This window comes from Haliaeetus leucocephalus, unplaced genomic scaffold (genome assembly GCF_000737465.1).
Source record: "Haliaeetus leucocephalus isolate CR32 unplaced genomic scaffold, Haliaeetus_leucocephalus-4.0 Scaffold261, whole genome shotgun sequence".
In the NCBI taxonomy this organism is placed as follows: Eukaryota; Metazoa; Chordata; class Aves; order Accipitriformes; family Accipitridae; genus Haliaeetus; species Haliaeetus leucocephalus.
The window spans coordinates 59,970-73,864 of record NW_010972697.1 but is presented as its reverse complement, the minus strand read 5'-3'; positions in this window follow the sequence as shown (position 1 = coordinate 73,864).

The following is a 13,895-nucleotide window of genomic DNA, read 5'->3' as shown; positions in this document are numbered from 1 at the left end:
GGTCGGTCGGTGGTGCCTTGCCGAGAAGCCCTGAGGTACTGAGCCGCCCGCCTGCCGCTTCTCCGCCATAACACCCGCTCCACGGTCGTTCAGCCGGTCCTTGGGCCCCTTTTGAGCTTTTCACAGGACGATTTGCTTGCCTGGTCTTCAGCTGGCGCGGCTGGTGGGTTTCTTTACGTTTTCAAGCTGAATTTGCTCTTTTTTCCAAGTTGTTTTCTACTTTTGTAGGAGTTGTTTGGAAATTATAAAGCTGGAGGGCTCAGCACCGAGAGAAGGGAAACTCTTGAGCTGCTCTCCTGCGTTTTTGGGCACCGTGTTGGGTGGGAAGGGGAAAACCTCGGCGCTGTTGGAATCCGAAGCCGGCCGGGGAGCAACTGCTTTCCCCGGGGATTTTGTGGGTGAAATGCTGGAGGAGCGAGGTCCGTTCACACCATCACTCGGTTCCTGCGCTCGTTTGATGCAGTAATTAGCCGCTGGTGTGAAAGTGAAGGAAGACTCTTCCTGCTTGTTTCGAATGCGTGTTGGCCTTAAGAGATACAGCTTCACAGGGCTAATTAACAGCAGGGAGTAAAAGAATGTTTGTTATAAACTCAGGCTGCTCTCACGTTCATTAAGGAGCGCATCCTTATATCCCCCCCACCCGCAGCACTTTTTTCCCTGGCTGCTTTTTATTTTCACCATTGCCTTTCAAACTTAAAAAACCATACAAATAGTTTTTACTCTGAATAAGGTTAAAGCTTCCCTGCTCTCTTTAGCAGGAGTTTTCCCACAAAAACTCCTAAAAGCCCCGTTATTCTTTGGATATGTACCGTGTACTCCCATCAAACAGTTCACAGCGTGGTTTTAAGAATAAACATAGGCAGCGCCGTTGCTCGTAGGGACGTACGTTATAATGTGAAGAATTAAGCTGGTAATTAAGTCAGTAACGAGTTTGTGTTGCCCGGTAGCTTTACAGGGCAGCAAAGGCCCCCCCCCCCCACCCGCCCCTGGGTTGTGTGAGATGCCCTGGGGCTGTCGCTTTGCTGAGCTTGGATTATTGGCTTCTGGTTTTTGTATCTGCATCGTCCGTCAAAGTTTCGGGGTCATCTGAGTGACTTAAAACACTCGCTGTAGTTTTATGGAGGTTTGGTTTTACCTGTTTGTGGCACAGCAACTTCAGGTTAAGCTTAAGTGCTCTATTTAAGCTCTGTTTAAGCTTGTCGTGGCAAAGTTTAGCTCAATTTAGGCAAGAAAATGAACCAAAGTGCTTTGGGCAACCGAAATATTGAAGATTACAACCCTGCAAACACTTAAAAGGCTGCTGTAACTTTAGTGCATAAGTAATTCATCTTTGGTGGGATTATCACCAACATAAGTGTTTGCAGAGATTAATGTAAATTGAATTTGCATTACTATGAGTTTCTAGTATTCAGTTTAAGGCTGTGTGGGTTAAAGGTGGCCCTTGGCCGTTTCCTGGTGTTACATGAGGGCCCCTTCGTGTTATAAAACACGAGGTAGAAGAAAATATTTGAATTCTCCACACCTGAACTCGAGGAACCGCGATAGCGACTGTAAATAAATGTGATGTACAGGGGGGAGGGGGAACACCACCCGCTTGAGGCCGGTTGTTCCCACACGGCCTCTAATCTTTGCACCTTGGCAGAGGACGGGATTACTCATGTAAAAGTAGTAAAACACGATTTTCCTGATGATTTTATTCCCCTCCAACTACATTAATTACTTAAAGCTGAATAACTGTTGTTGCTGCATTATCTGATGATACTCAGAGTGTGACTGCGGTGGAGGTGACCAGCTATTAGCTAAATTACCGCAGGCAATGAAGCCATCGTTGTTAGAGTAAATCCCGTTTCTGTTTTAAGAGGAAATGGGGATTGTGCTTTGGTTGGAGAGCGGCACAGGTAGGAATCGATCTCACCCCGGCAAACGACCTGCCAGTTGCTCCGGTGCTTCTAATTACTTTTTATTAAGTTATTTTCAGTTTTCCGCACTTCGGTCGAGGGGAGCTGTAATTGAATGTACGTAATCAAACGCCCCTCGTTACGATTTCTTGATATTTTGGAACAATTTCTCCAAAGTAAACTTTATGGTCTGGTAATTATCTACTGGCAAACAGTGTTTGGACTGAGTTCAGGAATGTAAACCATTTATTTGCAGGAAGGTATTTTACCTTAACCCTGCACAAAATCCCGAGTATTCTGCCGAGAAGGAACCCAGGTGCAGCTCTGCCAGTGAAAACGGGGTGAAATCTGTGAGATTTGAGTCGGCGCTAATGCGTAATGTCAGCGTTCCCTGGATTTGGTGGTGAACGGGGAGGATAAAGGCACATCCTGGCCATGTTACTTTGCCATTCGTAGTGATGGGTGATGTTTCGTGAAATAATATTTCCTCCTCGTTACAGCAGCGGGGTCGTTGCGAGCGTTGCCTTCCTAAATATAAAAGGGGCACAAGAATAGGATGGCATCTTGTTTTGGGAGATAGCAGCGGGTGGATCACCGTAACCTGACCGCATCTGCTTGGGAGGGTTCTATAAAGCCTAAATCTCCCTGGAAAGCAGCGGATAAGGGATGTTAACGTGCGCAGGGAAGGAAGAACAACTGATGGTGGCTGTTAGGAGGGGTTTCGTATTGCCTCCTGGCTCGTTGCACACTGTCTGTGTTAAATTCTAGGATGAATTGCATCTCGGCTTCGACCAAAACAGTGAGCGGGGAAGAAATCTGTCCCCGATACTGCTGGAGGAAGGGTCTGAGTCCAGGTTTTAATCTGGTTTTTGAGCTTTCTTGCTATGAAAAGAAGGAAAACGAAGTCTCTATAAGCTTACAAGGGTATTGGTAGGGGTTTTTTGGGGTGTAATTGAATAATAGGCATTTTAAAGGTCTCTAACATCTAAATCCAAAAGCTTTTGGAGAAATATTGGCAGGGTTACTGGTTTTTTTTTGGGTGAGGATTAGTGTGATTCAAAGAGCGGCTCTGCAGAGCGGATGCGAAAGGGGAAGCTGCCCGGCGGAGCCAGGGAATCCCAACACAGGGAGCTCGCGTGCCGCTTCTGAATCCACCTTCCTCTCCAGGTTAAGTCCCCTGGCTGATTCGGGTCTTGGTTATTTCAAAGCAGAATATCAAAATAACTTTCTTTAGCCAGGGTTAAGAAGACCCGGTTGTATACAAGCCATGAAGGAGTTGTCGTCTTGCTCTAAAACTTCCAGAACCGAGCTACGGATAACTCGCAGCAGTGGAAAAAGGACTGGAATTCTGCTGGACTGACACATAAATTAATTGATGCCGTATCGGATCAGCGACATGGAAGGGTGAAGGGTTTATCGCGTGCCGCTTGTGCTGCCGAAGCTCCTGTCAAGCAAGCTGGGATGTTTTGACGTTGGTTTGTAATAAAAACCCCGGTTTTAGTTTCAAGCGAGCACTCTGCAACCTCTTGTTTTTATTAAATAGCTCAAAAGGGTTTGATAGTCATTAAATATCGGTTTGGAGAAAATACTGAAAGTTCATTTTAGGTTGAGAGCAAAAGTTAAATTCCAGCGCAGGGCTTTTCTGCTCTGATTTCTCCGAGCGGCAGCACCTCTGGGAACTTCGGTGGTATTTGGGGAAGGTGTCGAAAAACCAGTGTCGCGTTTCTCTCTGCTTCGATGACCGACAGGATTAAGAGCGTTTTTCGTCCACTACATACTTGTGGTTGTCTTAATTCGCATCTCCTGCCATACAGTGGACACCTCCACGCAGGGAAGGCTCCATTGGGATACGGATCCAAATATCGCTTGGAGAGCATCAAGGGAAAGGTGTCGGGATGGGGGAAGGATGCGAGATACCTCAAAGTGAGGCTGAAATTCCCAGCTGAGAACTGGGGAGGAGGACCCAAACCCGCAGAAACCCAAAACTCTTCCTTTTTAGGCACTTTTCATCCCTCTTTCTTGATACTTTTGAGCTTTTCCTGCAGGAACTTTGTGCTGTGTGTTGCCTTCATCTGGAATTGAAGGAAAATGGGGAGTTTTTTGTCCAAAATTATTGAGACCAAAGTATTTGGGAAGTGCCGGTGTGTGTTTGAGGAGCAAAACTTGCCTCCTGGGTTTTTTTAATCCCTATTTTAATGGGGAAAAGCAGCTTTGTTACCTTTCCCAGTATTTTGGGGAGGGGGAATTTTGTCCCTTAGTTAACTGTTCGTGTCTGTGTTGCCGCTCATTACTGCGAGCAGGAGGAGAGTTACTAATTATAACTTTGCCAGAAGGCTCGGGATGGTCCTGCCCTGACTCTCACTCTGAGGCGATGGCAAAGCCTGAAAGAGGAGGGAGATGGCACGGATCCAGAGAAACATAAAACAGCCTAAAAAAAAAAAAAAAAACCCCACCCGAAAATAGGAACTGTTTGGTAGCGACAAGGACTTGGGCAAACATCCTGAAACCAGAAACTCCGTGAGCGATAGCCCGGAAGTGGGAAGTCATGAATTGGTTTGAAATTTGAGAGATTTAATGTTGGTTTGTTGCCTTCCAAAGAAATATTCCTGATTTAGGAAAGGGAGAGAGCTGAGGGCATGTGAGGTTTGTCTCCTTCGTTAGTCAAGGTTTAGCCTAAACGCTGATTTTTGTTCAATTTAGTTGTTGTTATAACAACATTTCAAGCCTAACGAAGCTTTGCAGGCTTTTAGCGCAGTTCAGGAATGTTCCCATAATGACAGTATCAAACCTGCAAGTTAAAAAAATATATGCTTTTAAGACAAAATACCCCAAAACCTGGTGTCATGGGGGAAGCAAAGGGGTCTTGAAGCGTGCAAAGCAGATGTGGTCCAGCTGCTGAGCAAAGGAAGTTTCCCGAGACAGGTCTGTGTTCCTCGGTTGCAAATTATTTTGCTTTTTTCGTATTACTTTTAATGGACTGTCTGGGTGTGCTGCGGGTTTCCCATGGCAAATCAGCTAAAAATCAGGTAAACCTGAGATTTCAGCAAACTGTTGAAAACTAGACTTTGGGGTGGTTTTCCTCCCAGAACTAGAGGTGGCTGGCAAGTAGCACATCTTGGGCTCATCAAAAAATATATATAAATGTGGCAGAATTAGTGAGTAGCAGAAGGGTCGTTGAAATACCTTGGATTTTATTCTGACTGGACTGACGTGAACTTGCCGTGCAACTTCTGGGGGAGCTGTTGGAGCAAAACTGCGTTTACTCGACTTAAAAATTGGTTTATTTGACTTATAAAGCATAAAGTTGTGCTTTAGTCGTGTGCCTCCTCGTTAGCGCTGATGGATTATTAGGCTTAGCGAGCTGCGAGGGGGTCAGACGGGCACAGAGCAGCACTAACAAAGCAGTTTGTGTTTTATTTGAATGGGCGCTGAATTAAATTAAAATTTGAGATTTATAGGTCAGGTTTTGCCTTACTTGTGTGATGAGCAGCGCACTTAAAATCTGAATAATGTTAAATGAATACACGCATAATTAAGCAATTATATGTTTAAATGAACCTGGGTACTTCAGCAATTAAATAGTCTTTTACAGTATCATGTCAGCTTAATTTAATTATTGTCTGCCAGCATGTTGGCTTTAATAACCGAGATATGAAAGAAAAACAAGCTTGGAAACTTAAATTATATCATACCTGCTAATTAAAATAACGTTTAAAACTTATTTGAGCTGTTCTGAGTTGATTTATCCCAGAGATTCGCGGCGCGCTTGGAGCGATCAGCCAGCAGGGTTACAGATTATTTAAAGAATAATCCTTAAGTTTATAATAAATTAATTATAGGAAATGAGGTGCAATAAATGAGCTATTTAACGAGCTGTAATCTCGCGGACTGTCGAAATGTTTGCGATTCACTGTTGTTTTTTTTTCCCCCATCAGTAGCAGCTGCTTCTGGAGAGGCAAATCCTTGCGGTAAAAATTAATGGTAACAAGAGTGGAGAGGTAGGAAGGATGCTAGGAAAAAAAATGGAATATTTGAGGTGGTTTTGCAGCTTCTTTTCTACAACGTGAGCAAAAGGATCTGCTGTTTGGCTCAGGAATGTGCAGTTTGCTCAGCCCACAGATGTTGGTGCTCGGGTATATTCTTACCACAAGACTGAACCAGAGTTGGGGCTCTGTAGGGAAGGAGTTTGCAGGTGACCTGTGCCGCCACTGGTGAGCTGTGGTCTCTTGGGGAAGTTTCGGGTTAAAAACAAGTGGAAGTGGTGCAGAGCAGGCGTTGCTTTTTATCCTTTTCTGCTTGCTGGAGTCGCGAGCGCAACTTGGCTCATCTTTGGGTAGATCTCAACTTTAGGTAAGATCAGTTGAACCCTAAAAATACTTAATTTTAGTGAAATATAGGCAATCTTACCCCAGGGGTGGTGTCTGCCTGCTCCACAGCAAGTCTGTGCGTTGCTATTTGTGTCAACAAACGTTATCACTGGAGAACTGGGATTGTTCCTCCCCCAGACCGAGCTGGGGTGTAGGAACTTGGATACCGAAGGGTGTTTCCCCGCTCTAAAGCGTCTCCTCTTGCTCTGGGCTTTCTTGGCGGTAACCTGCTGTTTTCCCTCCTGCTCAAAAACATCTGCGCAGCCACGTGGGGAGCTATATTTTTATTTTTTATCCTTACTGAGGGGTTATTTTGGGCTGGGAGGAGAGCGGGGCAGCCAGGCGGCACCACAGCCGGATGAATAACTGCATCTTTTTTCAGACCAGCAAGGAGAAAGTTTGTTTTCACCTTGTTTTGGGTTTATGCAATTTTCCTTGGTTAAAAAAAAAAAAGAAGCCTAGGATGCGTTTGCTGCGTAGGGAACCTGTCTGTACGTGGTAGGAGTCTTGCTTTATGGTCAAGATCCTTGGTTAATGGTTACAGGTCAACTTTTGAATGCTTCTCCTTCCTTTTCCTCAGCTACACCCTCAAAGCTCTTTTGATACCTGGTTGGTCTTCCAGAGCAGCTGTGGGCTCCGTCATGCCAGAAAAGTAAGCTTTAGTGGCCTAAAAACTTCTCAAAATAAGCGTGTTCATTATTTCTTTCTCTCTCCATAATTTCTGTTGCTGTAAGGTCTTCCTCCCTGTTTCTGGCAGCTACAGATGGAGCAGGGAGGTGATCCAATGGGCACAGCTCTTCTTCCACGGTCTCCTGGTGGGTTGTAGGGATGTGACACTGTGGTTTCACCTCCTTTGTGCTTGGCTCAAGTGGAGGTTTTTGGAGTCAGCTTTGACTTAAGCCCCATGGCTGCTTGTCCTGTGGGAAGGACTCTGCATGGAGACGTTTTCCCTGGGACTATCCTCAACACGAAATTCCTTTTTCTGGAATATTTGTGCTGTGCCCATCCTCTCTTGAGCTGTATTTTCAATTTGCAAAGGCAGAGTGAAAAATTTAGGGTCTATGTTGTTTTAATTGAATGCAGGGACAAAAACTCATCCAGGCTGGGTAGGTATGTTCGTATTTTGATGACTTCACATTTTGGGCTGCATAGCTCCTTTTTTTCTGCATTTTTTACAGAGAACGTGCAGTGCAGCGAGTTAAAACATTAAGCAGGACCAACAAAGCCACGTTCCTGAAGCACCTTCCTTCTTGGAAAGTCATGAGACAGTTCGTAATCACCCAGTTGCCCTTTTTATGCTAATTTGATGAGCTGAAGAGGTATTAAAGTGAGAGGAATAACCCTTAAAAAGTAATATCCTTGGGGCAGGAAGTTTTTCTCAGCTGAGTGGCAGTGACTGAAACCCTGGGAATTGGGACCAGCTGTGAGATGGGCTGGCTCTACTCAGCTGATTTGCTCCTGAAACTTTTAAGCCCAGCTTAAAGCTCTGCGGTGCAAAATCCCTTTTACTCCGCGCCTACACCCCTTACTTGCATAAGACTGGAGTGATGGGAAGTAAGACCTGTGGGGTTGTCTTTGATAGATCATGACTAATTAATTAAATAGAAGATACTCAACAAAATTGTGTTGGGCTGCAGGCTTTCTAAAACCAGGACTAAATAACTGCTGTGAGACTGTCCTCATAGCTCCAGCTTTCCTGAGCTCAATGCACCTCTTCTGTGTTTTTTCCTAAACTACCTGAAAACAGTCATTCTTCATCTTTTATGTACAAGCTCTTGTTTTGGAAGAGGATAATTTGAAAGGAGTGTGATTTATAGGAGATTTGTTTGGGTTTTTGGCTGGCAGGTCTTGATTGTCATTACAAAAAATACAGAAAACACTGAATTACTTGCCATGGTTTTTTTTGTTTTGTTTTGTTGGTTTTTTTTAATGAGCTAGGTGCCGAGTAGCTACAGATCGGTCGGGAAATCTCTTCACTAACAACATCTCTGCTTTGGAAATCCTTTGCCAGGCTGGTTTATCCGGTTATCTGACAGCTCCAAGGAAAGGCAGTTGCAGAGGCAGGGTGAGCTTGGGTCCTTCTGCAGAGCTGAACCTTGGAGGGTTATGATTAAATTCACAGCAATTCTACTTTGAAAACATCCCAGCGTTGCAGCCCTGGCTCGCCAGTGAGCTGGCTGAGACATCAGCCTTGTAGCAAGGCTACAAATTAAATTAATCTTCTTATAAAAACTCTTTTGCCTCCTTTTCCTACTGACAAAGTCTTTTAAAGGCATCACATTTTGTATGTAAAATCTTGATTTTTGGAAGAATCAAGATTCGGGGTTTAATTTTAAAGTTTCTCTTGCAGAGTTGCTGATTAGGGTTGACAATGGTCACGTTTAAAATCAAATGGTGAGCTCGCATCTCCGTTCCTCTTGTTGAGAATCAGCTTTGCTGCGGTCCAACTCAACTGCACCCAAGAGGTGGAATGACCAGTTCCTTGTAATTTGGAGATGGTGCTGTAACAGGGGTCTGTAACCGCTGCCCGAAGGCTCCTCTGAACCCCAATGCGCTGCTCCTGTTAAATTTGAAACAAGTTTCTGCCTCAAAAGTAGGAACTTGGGCTTTTCCTGGTATCCCGTCGTTAATTACATGTGTGTATATGGTCTGTGGCGTAGTAGGGATTGAGATTTATGCTCAAATTGTCTCTTAAGTAGCTTTTTTTGGAAGGTGAAACTATGATCAATTCAATCCAGACAGCCCAGCTGCAGTTTTGGAGGTAGCTGGGTGTCTCAAGCAAGGTTTTCCCTGCACTCCTCTGGACTTGATGGGATCAAATGACTCTGCCCACTGCCAAGTAGGTGCTAATTTTCTGCTTAAAGAAAGAAAATCAGAAGAAATCAATTTAAATCACTTGCCTTTAAATCACTTGACCTAAACCTTTGAGTCCTGATGCTCATGGCTCTCCCCTATATCTTATCACCTCCTAAGGGAGGAGGAAAAAATGGAGAGCAAGCTGTTAGTGATAATTTTCTTAAAATTAGTACGAAGAATACTCATTCCACCAAAGCTGATGCTGAAATTAAAGGTTTCAGTGCCAGAGGCAGGTTCTTTGCCAGCACAAAAATCACCGTTGCTGTAAATTATTATCTTGGGTGGTATTATATTTGCTTTTATAAAGTGTTTTTAATTCCTGTCTGATAGGTGTATCCCCATTTGCAAGATTTGGGTGATAAAACTCTCGTATTTGTCTACTGGAATAACAGCAGCAGGAACATCCTGGTAGCAAGATCTGAAACCCTCTGCCAAATTCTAAATATATTTTGGTTTTATGGTGCAAGCGGCAAAGCCATGTCTTTATTACGTTGCCGAGCGTAGGCAAAGTCTCTTCTCAGAGTTCAGAGTTTAATGCCGATGGGGGGAGGACGGGATTGGAGTGCAAATTGCTGGTCCAAAGGTTACCTGAGATGTTTGTGGTTGGGGTTGGTGGGGTTTTTTGGGGTTTTTTTTGGAATGTGTAGATAGATTTCGGCATTTCAGTGTACGCACCAGCCCTGCTTGTAACATGCGAGCGACGTGAGCCCGAGTGCGCTCGATACTTGATGTCTTGCTCTGGTTTAGGGAGCTCAGGATTAATTTGGTGATGGGGAAAAGGGATGAACGCTAAAAATAGGGTTTGAGCTTTGCTGCTAGCTCAAAACTAAACGTCACTGTTACTTTTGATGTATTTAAGAAGACTTTATGCTGCTCCCAAACCCCCAGTGTGATCCTTTCCTACTGAATTGGGGTGTAATTAGCATTAATTCAGGAGGATAAAGAGTGAAAAGGGGAAAAATAAGATTTATTATGTTGTTGCTAGCAAAATTGAAGATCTGAACTGGTAAACTAAGACATCTCTGAGCACAAAGACGACAGAGCAGGGTCTGTTTGTAGAATAAAGGTAGTGAAGAGCCTTTTACTGCTTCTCCTTGCCTGCATTTAGGGCTGGACGCTGTCCTGGACAGAAGAATTCCCTGTAAAAACCATATCAGGTTACAAGAAAAACAAGATTGCCGCTTATTCCTGCCATTGAGTCGGAGACGACATATTTACAGATGGGACTGACCTTGTGCCTGTTGACGGATGTTTGTTTGCAGAGCTGCTGATCGCTCTTCTAGTCCGAGGGGAAAATTCCAACTGTTTGCAGAGCCCGAGGAGTAAAAGGTGAATTTTCAGAGCACTTTGGTGTCCTCTTGACACCCTTTTTAAGGTACAAGCAGCAGAGAGGGATATATCGTTACTAGGCAGGGTGTTTGGAGCAGTTTTTTGGGGATATCTTCTTTTTTAGAGCCGTGCAACTGCATAAGCATTAGTAAAATAGGTCTCTGCTTAACAGATACTATTCTTAACAGGACCCAGAATGACTTCTAAGTGTTAGATGTGATCTAATGTTGTCCTCCTCTGAGCCTAGCAGCTTTGCTTTGAACTGGTTTAACTGTCCTGCTGGTTTTAATACATTTTTTTCTATGGCTCAGGACACATTTAACCAGTTAAGGGCACTGCATTTTTCACATTTTAAAGATGTTTTTGGTTTGCCTTCTCTTTTTTTTATTGGCTATTTTTTGGTCTGACCTTGGCTTGTCCTTTCTTACCTCAGCTTCCAGTTAAGTTTCTCCGGGAAAGGTGGCTATTCAGGAGCCCTGTGTTCTTGCAGACTATTGATAGTGCCTGAAAAATGCGATGCTGAGCAGTTGTGATCTCTCGGTATCTACAGACGTGGGCTGAAGAGGAACGTGAATTCAGCTAGAGCTGCAGGGCAAAGCATAGTTGTTATTGCAAGGCTGACGCTAAAAGGTTTGGAGCCCAAAATGTGCTTCTAAAAAACCCTAGCCTAAAGGTGAGATTATTTTAGACTTGGCATTTGAACATAGGATCGTAATCCTTATGGTCAACCTGACTTTTTTAGAAGGAAATTGTCTTTTAGATGTGTATTTTAAGCCTGGATATTGATAAAATATGCTGAGGCATCCTTCAAGAGCTTAGGTTCAACTGTTTTCTCTTAAAACTAAGCTCAAGGAGGTCAATCCCTCTCCGTGGATTAATGATTTATTAGGAGACTCAAGGTAGGAATGCACGGGAGCTTGTAGCGGAGGAAGATCCATCTGGTTACACCTATGTATTTTCAGTGCACTTGAAAAATAGGGTAGGAAAAGGGGCGAATGATCTTGCTGATCGCAAAAAAAAACCACCAGAAAAGAGCCAAGGAGGAACTTTTTAATGGTAGAGAGATGATGAACAGGCAGTGACTTAAACTTTTAAGTCCCTAGTAAAGGCTGGGGTCTTTAATGATTTTGAATAATAAGTGTTCCAGAGTGTGTTTTGGAAGTGTGGAGGACAGATTTTTGAAAGGTTGCTCTCTTTCTTTACTGGAGATGGGGTGGTAGGTGTTCGATGTGCTACCGTTTGCCACTTCTCCTTCTCTCTCCTTATCTCTTGTCACCAGGATGGAGGTGGCCTTTCTCACCTGCTGGGTGGCTCTTCAGAAGCCCATTGACTTGTTCTACGCCACTAAGACAGTGCTTTATGAACCCCAGACTGCCCTGATATTCCACCCTGGAATATTCCCGGTGTTTGTTCGGGCAGTTAGAAGATCAGACTGGTCTGTGGAGGGGGTGCTGTGGTCGAACCAAGACCTGCAGAACCTGAGCTTGAGATATTGGGGAGGTTTCTGATGTTCTTCAGCACAGTTAGTGTGAGCTCAGGGCTTTTGCCACGCGATGTCTGAGTTGTCTGACCTCACCTACAAGCTAATTTAGGCTGAAATGAGCAATTTACTCTGTGGTAAGGATTAGCAGGAACATCTCAGGGCCAAGTAATCTTCTTTTCCTGCAACTCTGAGCATACCCAGGAGGACGTGTCCTTCCCCACCTCGCTGGAGAAAGCTTATTTTATTGTTGGCAACAGTGATTTACAAGTGAGTTTGGGTTGCTCGTTAGCCTGACGATTTTCTAAAAATCCCTGTTTAATTTGCAAGGACCTTGGAGCTGTCTGCAGCCCCAGCTCTCCTCTAACAGCATGCTTGTGCTTGGGGCACGCTGACCCTGAAGTGGATCACTGAGTTTTCTTCTCCACTGAGTTGCTCACTCCCATTTTAATTTAAGTGGGAGTAGAAACATGCTCTCCATGTTACGCCGCCCGACTTGTCCGGGCGTTAGTCACGCTACCAGCACTGCAGCCTCTTGCTGCATGAAATGTCTTCCCTCCTGGATAAGTGTTGAGGTTGGTGTTGATTGCTCTGGCTATAAACTCTTGAATTTTTACATGGTTTATAAAAATGTGGTGGCTTCATATGCTGAACTCTGTCGAGAATCGTTGGTAGCAAATTATCAATTAATGGATTAAAAGTTGGCTTTTCTGGCTGCAGCCTCGTGCTAAAGATAGCTTCTGGTTGTGGGTGAGCACACCGAGGGAGGGAAGGAGGAGAAAGTCCCACTCCTCTAACAGCTCCATCAGACTTGTTCTAATAACAGAACTAGCAGCTGCTAATACTTTCTAAACTTGTGATTTTTCACGTCTCTCAAGGCGCTCTCTGCAATTAAGAGAAAGGAAACGGCTAATTTCTGGGATTGGTTAGACTGAGTGTCTCTTGACCAGACAGAAATTTGAATATAAAACCACCCCTCTGCCCTTTTGATGCAATACTTCTAGAGTATTTGCATCTGCTTTTCCTTTCGCAGCTTTGTTTTACCTTCTTAATCCTTGAAAGTAAAGAGTTGACATTGCAGTTGGGTCGTTTTGCACTCTGAGCCTCATACTGGGAGTCCAGACCGTGTTTTCAAGGTGCAGCATGACTGTACACAGGATAAAATAACCTGTTTGGGGAGTGCACAAGGAGTCGAGTTGCTTTCAGGTGTCTTTGAAAGACCCTGTGGCCAAGTTCTGGGTTGAAGCTCATTGCTGACATTGGGCATTGCTAGCCTAAGTGCCCTTAAAATACAAACACGTGCGGGACTCCTGGTGCACTGAGCTGCTTGGACGAGACCGAGGCTTGATGTTTGAGATGTGTTGGCTTTGCTTTTTAATTGTGTTGTCTGCTCGTTCATCAGAAATTTTTCAAGATATATTTGTGACTTCCACTTTGCGGTCGGGACTCAAGTGCTTTGAAGATCCCAGACCGATTGCCTGGGGCCCTGAATTGATCTTAGATAAACTTTTGCTATTTTCTGAGCCCTTTAGCAGCAATATTAAAACAAATTCAAGAATGAGGGTGCTTGGAGGGAGGTGGGGTCTGATTTGGCTTGGGGGAGGATGGTTCTTGGGGCACAAACCCTTCTCAGATACAAACTGCTTAATTCTGAAGGTAAAACCTCGTCAACCTGCAGCTCCTGGCCATGAAACACCTTGTGACTTTCTCCCATCCCTGTGGCTTAATTGCACTTTGAATCTGCGGATCTCTGTTTGTAGCTGGATACTCAGCTTCTCTTACTGCTAATTAAAGGATTTGAGGCTAAATTGGTCTTGTTGGAAAACTCTTTCCAGGCTACAGAGCCCTAATACGTGCTTGCAGCGTGTAGCTGGTTGATGACCTGAATTAAATCTCATACCTAGCATGTTTAAGCAGTTTACTCTCTATTAAATTGATGTTATTAGTTTTAAGTTATGCTTCTGC